The sequence below is a fragment of the Leptodactylus fuscus genome, chromosome 5 (assembly GCF_031893055.1).
Source record: "Leptodactylus fuscus isolate aLepFus1 chromosome 5, aLepFus1.hap2, whole genome shotgun sequence".
In the NCBI taxonomy this organism is placed as follows: domain Eukaryota; kingdom Metazoa; phylum Chordata; class Amphibia; order Anura; family Leptodactylidae; genus Leptodactylus; species Leptodactylus fuscus.
This window is the reverse complement of record NC_134269.1, coordinates 38,156,706-38,170,609: the sequence shown is the minus strand read 5'-3', so window position 1 is coordinate 38,170,609 and position 13,904 is coordinate 38,156,706. Positions and strand designations below refer to the sequence as shown.

General features: G+C 43.8%; 1 protein-coding gene across 2 annotated transcripts in view; it reads left to right on the top strand.

Annotated features, from left to right (window-relative positions):
• The first annotated feature begins 11,984 nt into the window (after positions 1-11,984).
• The window catches only part of OGDH (oxoglutarate dehydrogenase), a 52,202-nt gene continuing 50,282 nt past the window's right edge, over positions 11,985-13,904 (top strand). For both annotated transcript variants that reach the window (XM_075272950.1, XM_075272949.1), the window contains exon 1: positions 11,985-12,041. The gene's annotated coding sequence lies outside the window, so the exon portion shown is untranslated. The remainder of the gene's footprint in view (positions 12,042-13,904) is intronic.

The window sequence follows — 13,904 nt, the reverse complement described above, 5'->3', positions numbered from 1 at the left end:
CTACTGTGAGAAAGGGCTTTCCTGACTATCAGAAACGCCCTTCTGACCTTCAGGGTCCACTAGTGTCAACAAGTAACAATTTATTTTACGCGGACAGGGTTTTCACATGCAGACCCGAAGGACGGAAACCAAATGCTAGAGTGAACCTATCCTCATACAGAATACTACATATAGAACAGCCTGCCCAGCAAGTCACTGCATATATTTCAACTTTTCATGAAAACGCAGGTATCCTTTAAAATGATATACAAAATTTGCTTAAAATGGGCTTATAGACCCAAAATAGATGTAGATACAAAACCATTTATAACACAGTGCAATCTTTGCTACACAGGATATCAAAAGGTTAATGCAGGTCCTGCCATTGTGATGAGAAGGTTAACAGGTTATTCAGAGATGTCCCAAATATACAAGGCAGTATAGACTGACACTAGAGACCTTCTCATCGTACTGCTATTACTTTACCTAGGTTTTTGATAACAACTCAGCAGTCATCATGACGTTCATGGCGTGTCACCCATAGGGGGTGTGAGCAAAGATGTCCAATCATAAGATAATGGCGATGTCTCTGCTCTGCATAATGTGAACTCAGCACATTGGCTGCTTCTAGTGCTGAAGTCCCTATTTACCCAAGGGATTGGGATCCTGCTTTAAACAATGTATGTCCTTTATCAACAAACCTGAAGTATTTGTCCGCCATGGTGTGAAGCCAGCGTCATGACATATTCTTCTACAAATCCAAATGTTCTAACCATATTTACCTGAGATGATGATGAAAGAAATACTAGGATTGAAAAAAAAACATTTATCTTCAGTCATCATCAGCGTCATGAAGTTTGTCTCGGGCCAAGCAGGTACCTTGAAAATAAAGTACTGGGTAAATATAGCCATCGCCCTTCAGTGTCCCTGACACCAAAAAATAAGGGCACACAAGTATCCAGTCTATTCACATTATACAATAGTGGGAACATAAAACAAGATACAACACAACAAATGTGTCCCAGATTCTCGCCTCTATGTAGGTAAACGACATGGTTGATGGATCCTGAAAATGGAGAGCAGGTCGCGGACCTGGGAAACATTTTTAAAGATGACTATGAGCCTTCACACGGAGTAAACGCGCGTGTATTTTTGCAAAATACACGTGTAAAAATACACGTGTAAAAATACGCCTGTAAAATATCATTGAAATCAATGGGAGTCTTATTTTTACATGTGTATTTTGCAAAAATACACACGCGTTTACTCTGTGTGAAGGCTCCCTAAGGGTGCATTCACACTACTGATACGCTGACTGATTCTGAACGTTAAAACACGGTCAGAATCAGCTCGTATAAAGCAGATCCCATTCATTTCAATGGGAGCTGGCATACGAGCGCTCCGCATTGAAATGAATGGGCTGCTTTTTACTGTACGAGCGCTCACATTGAAGTGAATGGGAAGCACCGGCGTGTACGGCTCAGATTGAGCCGAGTGCCGGGCCCCTTCACACGGCGAGCCGTACACGTGAGTGTTTCCCATTCACTTCAATGGGAGCGCTCGTAGAGTAAAAAGCAGCCCATTCATTTCAATGGGGAGCGCTCGTATGCTGGCTCCCATTGAAATGAATGGGATCTGCTTTATACACGCTGATTCTGAACGTGTTTTAATGTTCAGAATCAGGCAGCGTGTCAGTAGTGTGAATGCACCCTTAGACTTTATTTTTTGGGTTTATTTTATTTGCAGCCTCTAGGTTGCTGCATTTAAGATAACAAGCTGAACCCCTGCGTGTCATAGGTGGTCAAAGGAAAAAGGAATGTTTGCATTTAAAATCTATGATTCTGAATGCTTTTCATGGCTCCCACACAGTATAATGACTCCCTTTTTATGCCCCTCCAGGGACAGTATATCAGCCCTTTGTTATGCCTCCCACATGGTATATGACCCCCTTTTTATGGCCCCACACAGTTTATGACCTCCTTTTATACCTATAAGCCACTACCTACTGCGTTATTTCAATAGGTATCAGGCAATCATTTTTACTCACCCGTCCATGCAGCTGTACAGGCCGCCCTCCACTGTCGTCTCCAAGGTGTCTGTAGCTGATACTGAAGATACCAGGATGCTACACGTAGCGTACTGGCATTTTTCAGCGTTGTGACGTAAGTGCAACGCTGCCTACAGGCTGTCCTGCACAGGAGCATGGACAGGTGAGTACAAAATTATCATCCACTACATTTTGCAATAACATAATAAGGATGGGTTCACACTTGCGTCCGGTCTCCGCTTTATAGGTTTCCGTCTAGTGCCTGAGAAACTGGACAAGAGATGGAAACCGGCAGTCAGTGTCCGCCCATGAGCGTCTGGTCTCCACGGCAAAGTCCTGCATGTCCGACGTTGTGTCTGGTTAAAAAAAAAAATGGTTACGCCTTGGAGACCAGAAGACGCTCATGGGTGGACACTTTGCAAACCCATTCAAATTAATGGGTTTGAAAAGTGACTGCTGGTTTCCGTCTCCTGTCCAGTTTCTTGGGCAGAAGACGGAAACCTGCAAAGCGGAGACCGGGCAAAGGTGTGAACCCGCTGTAAGCTGCAGCCGAATGAAAAAAAAAATGCTGTCCCCTGTTTATTTCATGAGGCGGTCTGAGGCAAGATGCGCCCTTGGTGGGAGCTATTAGATGGGTCACTATACTGTGTGCACCATTTGAGGGGTCTAATAATTCAGGGCACAGTCATCCTCCGTTATAGCCTTTTATTGTTTGTGTTAACCTTGAATGTCGTCAAATTCATTTATTTATTTGCTGCATTTTTGTGGTAAAATCTCCACAGAAACCAGGGTGTGTACAGGATAAATATACCCTGTAGCCAGCAATGCAGTATGGGTTCCTCTGAGGTACCAAATGTAAATTTGCATACTTTATAGGCCTTGCTTTCTATAAGTTTTGTATGTATTTTACATGTAAATGTATGGGAAAAACCTCCAGTCTGTTTTCTGTATTGTAGAATAAATCCACATTCAACTTTGGCAGGCCGTTCACATTACATGGACAGCTATCAATTTCCATAAGGGCTTATTCACATGGACCGATGAAAAAATGTCCGCGTCCATCTGTTCAAGTCCACGGGGCTTATTCCCATGGCTATGAATAGCGGCCAATTTTGAAACAGCCATCACACGATCATTGAACCCATGTAGATCAATGCATCTATTCACATGGCTCTCGCTATGTCTCTAATGCGCATGCATATGATTTAGTCTGACATTACAATCAGAAGGGCCCGGCAGAGGTGTAACTACTCAAAAAGGAGGCAGAATAATAAGTGATAAATAATAAATTTACATATCTGGAGGAGATAACAAAAACTGAGTTCATAAGGTAACCCATGAGCGAGTTATTTAGAATTTGTTGGCTTCCCCACATTGCATCTAGTGGGACTGCTGGTTTGAGGGGGTAACACTTGCTGACAGGTTCACTTTAATTAAAATACTCCCCCCATCTGGCAATTTAGCTGTTAATGTTGGAATTGTTCGTACAATCTCAGTCTAGTGTGTATGGACTGTGATTTTGACGAAACATCAGTAGGGTATATCATGATTTGCTGATCTCAAGAACAGAGGGGATAAGGCCCTTTTATTATTTACTCTGGTTAGCACAGCGCCACTCTCATCTCATGGCGGTGATCAGAACTGCAGCATGGCCCCTTTCTTGTTGATAGGGCTGGTGTGATGGTTTACAGATCTAGCTCCGACGCCACAAACAGTACATGACAGCGTATCCTGTCACTATGCTACCGCTTGCTTTGGCGGGAGAAACATTTTTTTTTTAACTCGTTTTATTGAAGGAAATGTAACCAAAACAAACAGAATAATCAGGGAAATACATGCACAGAATAACAAAAATAAGCAAAGAAAAAATACACAAACAGATCTGCCACATCACCAGCCCACCCCTGCCCAGCACATTCCAAGACAAGGAAAGGTACAAAAATAGGCAAAAGACTCTAACGCCAACATGCATATATTACTCTACCAGAAGGGGAGCCACATATCCAGTCGGCAGATGCCCTCCCTCAAGGTTCAAAAGAATCTATAGCTGAACGCAGTGAGGGGGCAGAATACTGGGTAGCCGGGGAAGCACACCACGCTCCCCAAACTTTAGTAAACTTCTGAGGACAGCCCCTGCCTTTATATTTAATTTGGTTGAAGGGGAGGATTGAATTAATCAGTCTCCGTCATTGAGACACTGACGGAGACCGGGGGGCCATCCACCGTAAGGTGCGGGAAAAACATTTTAATTCAATTTATTTAACCCCTTCCCGACATGCGCCGTAATAGTACGGCGCATGTCGGGTCTGTAACTATGGCGACCGCCCGGGAGCCGGGCGGCCGCCATAGCCGCGGGGTGTCTACTGCTTTAAGCAGTAGACAACCGGCTCTAATGCCTCCGATCGGTCCCCGGACCGATCGGAGGCATTAACCCCTCCGGCGCTGCGGTCAAAGGCGCAGGAGGCGCCATTTTCCCGGCGGCGCATGGGCGCCGCCATTTTGGCCGGGATCGCCGGCTCCTGGAGCATGCTCCAGGGCTGACGTCCCGTTGCCATGACAGCCGGGAGCCTTGTACAGGCTCCCAGGCTTGTCTGCAAATCCTCTCTTTTGCAGGCTGGTCTAAAGAAAGGATGCTTTTTTGCAATGCATTGCAATGCATTAGCATTGTAATGCATTGCATTAGTGATCAGACCCCCTGGGGTTCAACACCCCTAGGGGGTCTAATAAATGCAAAAAAAAAATAAAAAAAAAAAAGTTAAAAAAATATAAAAAGAATTAAAAGTTCAAATCACCCCCCTTTCCCTAGAACACATATAAAAGTAGTTAAAAACTGTGAAACATATACATGTTAGGTATCCCCGCGTCCGAAATCGCCCGCTCTACAAATCTATAAAAATATTTTTCCTGTTCGGTAAACGCCGTAGCGGGAAAAATAGTCGAAACTGCCAAACCGCCATTTTTTCACTGTTTTGATTCTGATAAAAACTTGAATAAAAAGTGATCAAAGCAATAACATTTCCCGAAAATGGTAGAACTAAAAAGTACACCCGACCCCGCAAAAAAAGACGCCCTATGCATCCCCGTACACTTACGTATAAAAAAGTTACGGCCGTCGGAATATGGCGACTTTTAGAAAAAATTTTTTTTAACAGTTTTGGAATTTTTTTTAGGGGTCAAAATGTAAATAAAACCATATAAATTTGGTATCCCTGGAACCGTACCGAAACACAGAATACAGAGGACATGTCATTTTGGTTGCACAGTGAACGCCGTAAAACCAAAGCCCGTAAGAAAGTCGCAGAAATGCATTTTTTCTTCAAATCCACCCCATTCTGAATTTTTTTCCTGCTTCCCAGTACATTATATAGAATAATTAATGGTGGCATCATGAAGAAAAATTTGTCCCGCAAAAATTAAGACCTCATATGGCTCTGGGAGCGGAGAAATAAAAAAGTTATGGGGTTTAGAAGGAGGGGAGTCAAAAACGAAAAACGAAAATCAAAAAATGCCATCGGCGGGAAGGGGTTAAAGGGGCTCTATCATTGGGAAAAGTCATTTTTAGCTAAGCACATGCTTGCATAGCCTTTAGAAATGCTATTCCACACCTACCTTTAGTATGTAAATCGCCTCAGTAGTTTTTGAATGAGCCCATTTTTATTTATATGCTAATTAGCCTCTTGGTGCACCCTGAAAGTGTCTGTGTCTGCTATTCTCTGTGTGTGTGAGAACAGTGAGGCTGCTGCTGATAACTCATCTCTCTGCTCTCATACACATAGAGAATAGCAGAGACTGCACACAGACACTTCCGGGTGCACGCTGGATTAGTAGAGATGAGCAAACATCTCTAGGGCGCACGCACGCTCCCATAGAAATGAATGGAAGCACCTGTGACGCCGGCCGGCCGCCAGCAAAGTCAGCGTCATAGGTGCTTCCATTCATTTCTATGGGAGCGTGCTGTTCGGATCGGCTGATCCAAACAGTGTTCGCTCATCTCTACTAATTAGCATATGAGTAAAAACTGGCTCATTCAAAAACTACTGAGGTGATTTACATACAAAAGGTAGGTGTGGAACAGCCTTTCTAAATGCTATGCATGTGTGTGCTTAGCTAAAAATAACTTTTCCCAATGATAGAGTCCCTTTAAAAAAAAACAAAAAAAAAACAAAAAAAAAACCCCATTAATGACTAAGCGTAATACAAGCATAGATGGAGGGGCCTTTGTGCTGAGCAGGCGCTCTGTTTCCCGGGAGGCTGACAGATAATGGATGAGAAAAGTACAACTATGGAAAACTAGTGAGAGCGGACACGTAACACAATGTGCATTCCTACAAGACACTGGGCCTTGTCACAAGGTTTCCATTTATATCCAGTTGCTATCACCTTTCATTTGACCTAGTAATGTATTCTTCTGTACAAGCTTTATTGACAAGTTTTTCACAGTAACTAAAATACTAAGTAAAATTACCAATGGCTACACTAATATAAATGAAAAACTTTATATGACACTTTTTTTTTTCTATAAGATAATGGCATAGTACTGACTGCCAGGACCCTCGATTTGCAGCTCCTTTACAGGTTTTCTATGGACAGTGGCTTGGAAAATTGCCCAAGGAAGTTCTCAAGGGGTAATAATATTACAAGTCTTAGGTTGTTACATATTATGGCATGGACCTGCATGGACTTCATTCCCGCCTTGGTGTCCACATGCAATGCTATTTTTCCCATCACTTATGTATCACATGGCAGAATTTAGTGCCGAATTCGGTCTATTGGGAGGCTTTTTTTGGGTGTGATTTTGAGGCGGATTCAGCATCAAAAATCAGCCTCAAAAAACTCTGTGTGCACTGACCCTAAAGTTGAATTTTTCAGTTAGGAAAAATTCCACCATGTGAACTTACTGCTTTAACGGATCCAACATATCTTTGCAATTAAAGGGGCTCTATCAGCAAAATCATGCTGATAGAGCCCTACATATGCGTGAATAGCCTTTAAAAAGGCTATTCAGACACCGTAAATGTTATATTAAACTACCCCCCAGTTTTAAAATAATACCCTAAAACAGAATGTGATAAACTTACCGAATGTGTACGATGGGCGGGCATTCAGGGTGCGCCGTCTTCTTCATCCATGCCTCCTCTTCCTCTGATGTCCTTGGGTCCCGTCTTCCTCCAGCGCTCGCGAACTGACATTGCTTAAAAAAAAGGCCTCGGCGCAGTAAAGAACTTAAAGACCAGTGGATACATTTATTATTTTAATATTTCCAGCCTGTTTCTGTTCTCGGGTTGTGGTGTTTAGACAATTTTTGATGTCACACATAGAAAAATAAAATGTTTTTGAGCAGCTGCTGAATAATGCGAAAACAAGAACATTGTTAGAGACAGGAATAACAAGAACCTAAACATTTCAGTCCTGAAGCGCATAGGTGTTGATTTTGACCATGCCAAAGATAACCTCACAAGTGGGACAAACCACCTTTACTTTTTTCATACACACACGACATTAAGGGAGCCTGGGGCAAAAATCATGATACATCAACCAGACTCTGTTACCAGCCTTACTTTGTGTTTTGTCTAGAGCCAGCCACCGACCTTGTGTGGCTCCTCAGTGAGGGACCAGCCACCCAGGCCATGTTAACTCCTGGTAGTAGTCTGAACCTATCTCAGTATTCAGGCCACCCTTTCTCTCATCCAAGACCAAGATCCAAGTTGAAGCCCCTGATTCTGCCTTACATATAATGACTTGACCTACTGCTATAGTCATAGTAGGTAAAATAAAAACACTTGATAGAAAACCAAATTAAAATCTTACACAGGTAACTCCCACTTGTAGTCGCTAAGCCCTTCCCTTATGTTTTATACCCCTGTTTGCCACTCATTGCACACAACTAATTATATCCCTTGAAACACCCTTCTCCTAAATTGGCCCATGTTAACATCTTCCATTGACGTCTCCACCCCAACCAGTCTTTCCAGTTCCATCTTGTTCAGACCAACAACCCAACTGAGGCTAGGTTCACACTTGTGCTGAGCTCTCTGTCAGTCAGGTCTGCCAGGGGACCCGAACAACAGAGGGCCCATCTACTAAAACAGCAGTTACCCATAGGCACCCATGGACCCTATAAACTAATGGGGTCTGCTGGGTGTCCGTTGGGTTTCCACGATTTTTATACTGAAAATAGTGGCGAGAAAAGTCCTCCGTGCAAGACTTTTTTCTCCACCAATTTTCGGCAGAATCTGCGGCAGAGTCTCCTACAGAGACTTCGATGCAGATGTGACCCTAGCCTAAATTTCCAAACACATATTCCAGTTTAAGCTATATCCTACCATATTCAGCCTCAGGCTCATACAAACATTTTTTGGAGAATCGCAATGGCTCTCCTTACAACTTATTCTGAATTCACAGTATTCATTGCTTTTTACCAACGTCTGCCCCCTCCTGCACACCTACCAACCCAATACTTTTATTCAAATTTCACCCTGAAACTTGACTACCCTGTCCCCTACTGTTGTTCCATAGGTGTGCTCGCTACCAGAAGCATAACTTTAAAGCTCCTGGGCCTAGTGTGAAATTTGTACTGGGGCCCCATTCCTACCTTTTGCCATTTGGAATTGTGGAACATTTAGTGGTTTATGTGGCATGTTTCACATTATTTCTGCAACAAATCTGCTGCATGTGAATTGAGCCTTAAAGGGGTTGTCACAAGGATCCTATCTATACTGTTTGTTAATGTGGATGTAAGACTTTTCCTAAATACACTGCTTCAGCAAAACTGCTTTGTTTGTCCACTATCTTACTTTATTCAATTCTTTGTGGCCACAGCCCTGACTTAGCTGCTCATGAGTCAAGTGATGTATCTGCTGCTCTCAGGGGGGAGGGAGGAGGGGCTAAGTGCAGGGAGCGAGCCTGTGTATCTAGCTATTCCTGTGTCTGCACCACGTGACATAGCTTCCTGCTATCAGATAGAGGAGAGGAGCTGCTTGCATTTCTTCTGTTCTCCCAGTTATCAGGCTAGCTAATTCAATTGTGTTCATTATGGCAGAGACAGGCAGTCTCTGTATGTAACACAGAATGGAGTTGCTGCTGCCTGTACTTCATAGTCCAATATGGGTGGGCGGAGCTACACACAAATTTTGGGGTGGAGCTAAACGGCAGGTTGCATGTGAAACCCCGCCCACCAAATGATGCAAGAAACCAGGAAGAAAGAAGATTTTACAGCAGTAAAGACTGATGAGTATGTGAGGTGGGAATTCCCCTTTAAGTAAGAAAGGTCTCCTTCACTCTGCAACCGAAGCCTACGCAATATACGCAGAACGGCCTTACAGGCACCTTGGTTTGTAACCTTACAACTTCCTTATTTTGGCAACACTATTGCGGGCCCGTCACTGGCACTCCGGAGAGTCTGATGAAGGTCTATCCTGACCGAAAACGTTTACGTATCTCTACTGTTGACAATAAACGGTGCTTTGATTGCATTGAAACGTGTGAGGTCCATATTTTACTGGTGATAAGGGGTGGGACCCTAACCTCACCCCATCGGGACAACAGCTGCATCCCTACCTCAAAAGTCTCCTAAAGTTCCTGGAGCTTTTCAGACAATTACAACAGGGTTAGGCCATGTTAGCCCATGGGAAAAATCGCAGCATATTAAAGTAACTACAAAGTGGATGGGATTCTTGCGAATTCCATGCCCACATTGCAGTAAAAACCGCAGCACGGACACACTGCGACTTCCAAAACTGGCGCAGTTTTGGAAATCACAGCATGTCAATTATATCTACAGAAATGCAGGCGTATTCCCCGTAGATATAATTGTAACAGAAAGTCTGCTGAGGAAAACTCCATAAACTTTCTGTTTAAAGCGTTGCGGGAAGAACCGCGATGCATTGATGCAGCACTTTACAGCTGTGAGTCGTTCCATGGGGCCTTAGCCTTAAAGTCACAAGAACACTCAATTTGATATCACTATAAATGAAATCTCACAGTGCGTACGCTGTTTGCATACATATTTTTCATTTTTTTAAATTTTTTAATAAAGACCAATGTTTTATGCTAGGTTCACACTTGTCCATAGTGTTAGTCCACTACCAAATCATTTAAAAACAAGAAACCGATTGGTCCAAAAACTAATTCCAGTGGATACCTGAATCCTTCTTTTTAGACGGATTAGTCAATAGGTGTTCATCAAAAAAACTGCCTGTTTGCATCCGATTTTGACAGATCAGTTTTTTTTCTCTACTTCATTCTGAGAACGTGCAGAGGGAGAAACGGATTGCAAAATGGACACAAACATTACTTTATGTTGGTAATCCGTATGAGTCCCCCTTCCATAGACCTCAATGTTAAAGGGATCCAATCATTGGAATCACATTTTTTCTCCCTAACACATAGGCCTTGGGCAGAGCCGACCGTGCATGCCTAGAAGTTTGAAACGCAGGACGGAAGAAGACACGACAGAGAGGCGTTCCAGGCGAAGATAGAGGCATCGCTGGAGAGTTCTCTCGCAGTATTGGGGATGCCCCCCCGTGCTGTTTGAGTGCTGGGGTCCGCCTCCAGTGGTGCGAAAGAACTCATCTGTATAAAGAAGAAAAACAGGATTTCTACTGAACGGCATCTAAAGGTAGGAGAAGAATAGCCTTTCTTATGGCTATTCCTACATGTTAGGTAGAAAAAATGGGATTACAACGATTGGTTCCCTTTAAAAAAAAAAAAAAGATGATGCTAGGTTCATACCATGCCGAGTCCGGCGCTTTATGCTCTCCTTGGCAAAACCGTTTTTTTAAAACCAGACACAGAGTACTGCATGTCCGACTCTGAGTCCGGTTTAAAAAAAACGGTTTCGCCGCGGAAAGCATAAAACACTCACCGGCGCTCTCGGCCGGACACCTTTCAAATGAATGGGTATGAAAGATGCCAGCAGGTTTCCGTCTCCTGCCCTGTTTTGTGCAGGAAACGGAATCCTGCAGAACGGACTACCAGGCGCAGATGTGAACAAGCCCTTAGTTGCTGTCTGTCTGGTATCCTCATTTTTTGGATGGAGAAAAAGTATTTGCAACTCCAGCTAGGTTCACAACTGAGCCTGATGTATGTTTGGGGATTCCATTTCTCATTCCTACAAACATGACTTTTCTCTTCACATTTTCGGCGGAAACCCAGCGGACCTCATTATAGGGTAAAGGCATTTTTAAGAGGATTAGGATTCCGTTTGTGGGGTCCGCTACAGAATCCTGAATGCAAGTGCGAACTTAGCTTCCGACTTTTTTCTCTGCCCAAAAGAGCGGATATCAGATGGAAATGCTCCAAACGTACGCCTGCGGATTGTTTTTACAAGCCATTGAAATGAATCGGTTTTCAAAATCAGTTTTTGAGGATTTTGAGACGATTTAACAAACTGATTTTGCGTCGAGAGACAAATGCAGATGTGAACCCGGCCTTATTCTTTTCCAGCAAGGTTCTGTCCATACGTTAGGGTCACAACAGAGGCGGTCGGCTAAAACTGTGGTCAGGACATCTGGAACCTGGTGGACCCCAATGACTATAATAGAATAAAGGAGGAATTTTTCATGGCAGACACTGCAAATGTGAACGTAGCCTTAGTTGTACTCTTTGGTTAACCCTTTATGTCACATACAAATATAAAATAACAAACATGTTTTGGAGCAGTTGCTCAGTAATGAGAAAACAAGAACATTTCCAAGGACAGGAATAACTAGGACTTACACATTTCAGCCCTGGAGCACACAGGTGCTGCCCATGCCAAAAATAACCTCACAAGTCTCCTCCAACAGGTTTCTTGTTTTGTTGGTTTTTTAAATAAAGCTTTATTTATTTGAACGAAAAAAAAAAAGAAGTAATGAGGCGTGGAAATGTGCGTAATGCTGCATGGGCGTGGGCTTGTACGTAATATTCGGCAGGGCGGGTAGTTTTGGTCTGTGGCCGCGCCCTCCAGCTCTCCTTGCCATTCGTCGGGCGGGAGCCGGACGGAGCGGACGGTAGTGGCTTCATTCTGCAAGCCGAGGTGAGACGGGCCTGCTATGGAGGGATCAGTAATACAATACTACAATAGGCAGGGGGTTGCCGGGGAGATGACGTCAATGGCGGGGATTCGGGCGACTGCTTGATAAAACTCCCAGCCGGTGTTATTCAGGCGGAGAACCAATCACAAGAATCGTTATTGCCCGGGCGTTGATACAGCGACACCCGTTGGTTGAGAGAGCGGCCAGTGGGAGGGGCCTGTACTGCAGAAGAGTGGGGTTTGTGTGTCCAAGGCTGCAGCGAGGTCAAGTTAGGTGGGCCTGTGCAAGCATGCTTTCTAGGTCGTTACTTTAGGAGTCACTTTGTGCCTTTCTAGGAGACGCAGGAGTGGTTGGTCGCTATTCAGATGGCTGCCTATACGGTCTGGCCTTTCTAGAAAGGCAAATTGGAACTTCAAGGCTCACATGATAGTTTCACAAGAGAGGTCTACCCCTCCCAAATAACTCGTGCTTGTTTCATGGAAATGTGCAGGGCTGCATGGTGCTGTGTCATGTCACTGTGACCTCTTATTAACTTATAATACAAGAAGTTTTAAGTAGGACTGCAGCATTGCAAAAGTTGTGTTGAGTAGCTGGTAACCCTGTGACCTGGGCCTATTGGTGTGACCTAGCCACAGTTGCCCTATATGGGTCCAATATAGCCGCTACCACTACTGCTACTGTGTGCCCATAAACATGGGTGGTGTTACACAAGTCATGTAAATCTAAGTTTGTTAACTTACAATAGTGGACCCATCATAAATCTATGAACAGATCTGCCGATCTGATGGAATGGGAAGACCAAAACTTTGTGTGAACAGAGTCTAACACACCCTGTCCGAACAACTAGTATTTTTAACCAACATCCTTTTATTTCCTATATGATGAGGGATAAGTACAGCGATCACAAAAACGTAGGAATCTAAGACCAGGTTCAGATCTGCGTTTGGGTTACAGTTCGGGGAGTCTGCTTGGGGACCCCCTGAATGGAAACCTATACACAAAAAAAAGTAGTTACCTAAGGAAACCAGTGAACCCCGTAAACTATAATGGGGTCCATGTGGTTTCCGAAGGAAACATTGTGGAGAGAAAAGTCCTTCAAGCGCCATTCTTCTCTCCGCATGTTTTGTGCAGAAACCACATGGACTCCATCATAGTCTATGGGGTCTGCTTGGGGAACGGAAACGTGAACACAGATGGGGCTAAGGACTTCGGGCCTAAGTCATCTGGCGAGTTCACAAGTACGCTCAATGCTCTATTCACCTCTATGGACTGATGGCGATTAGTGTAGTACAGTGTCAGTCCGATAGAAGTGTATGGAATAGTCATGCATGTCTACTGCTCTCAATTCAGACAAGGGACTTGGTCCCCCATACTTATAATCACTGGGGGGTCTTAGCTATGGGACTACCAGTCATCAAAGAGTTAACCCCCTATCCACATGATTGGTAAGAAGTATTGTTAGTGGAAGAACACCTTTAGGCTAAGGCTATGCTTGTCAGGTCTGCGTTAAATGTCCCATAGTTGCGTGAGGTTTTTGCCGTGACTTTCAGCCACGATTCCCAGGTTACTGGCATTCAACCTTTACAATGCAAACGTAGTGCAAGACACTTTGCACTGTGGGTTTGTTTCTTGGATGGGATTTCTCTCAATCTCATTCAATACATTGCTACCGACCTAATCTGCTGTGTGCAATGTGTTTCTCTGATTGCTTAGGAATATAAAAACATGACTTTCTTCCAAAAACAGCAACACATCTTTTAATAGGTTGGGAATAGAGCTGCGCTGTCATACCACACACAACCTATGGATACGGGTGTGGCGCTGTTTATACAAGGCACATACATTGTAAATGTCACCATACATTA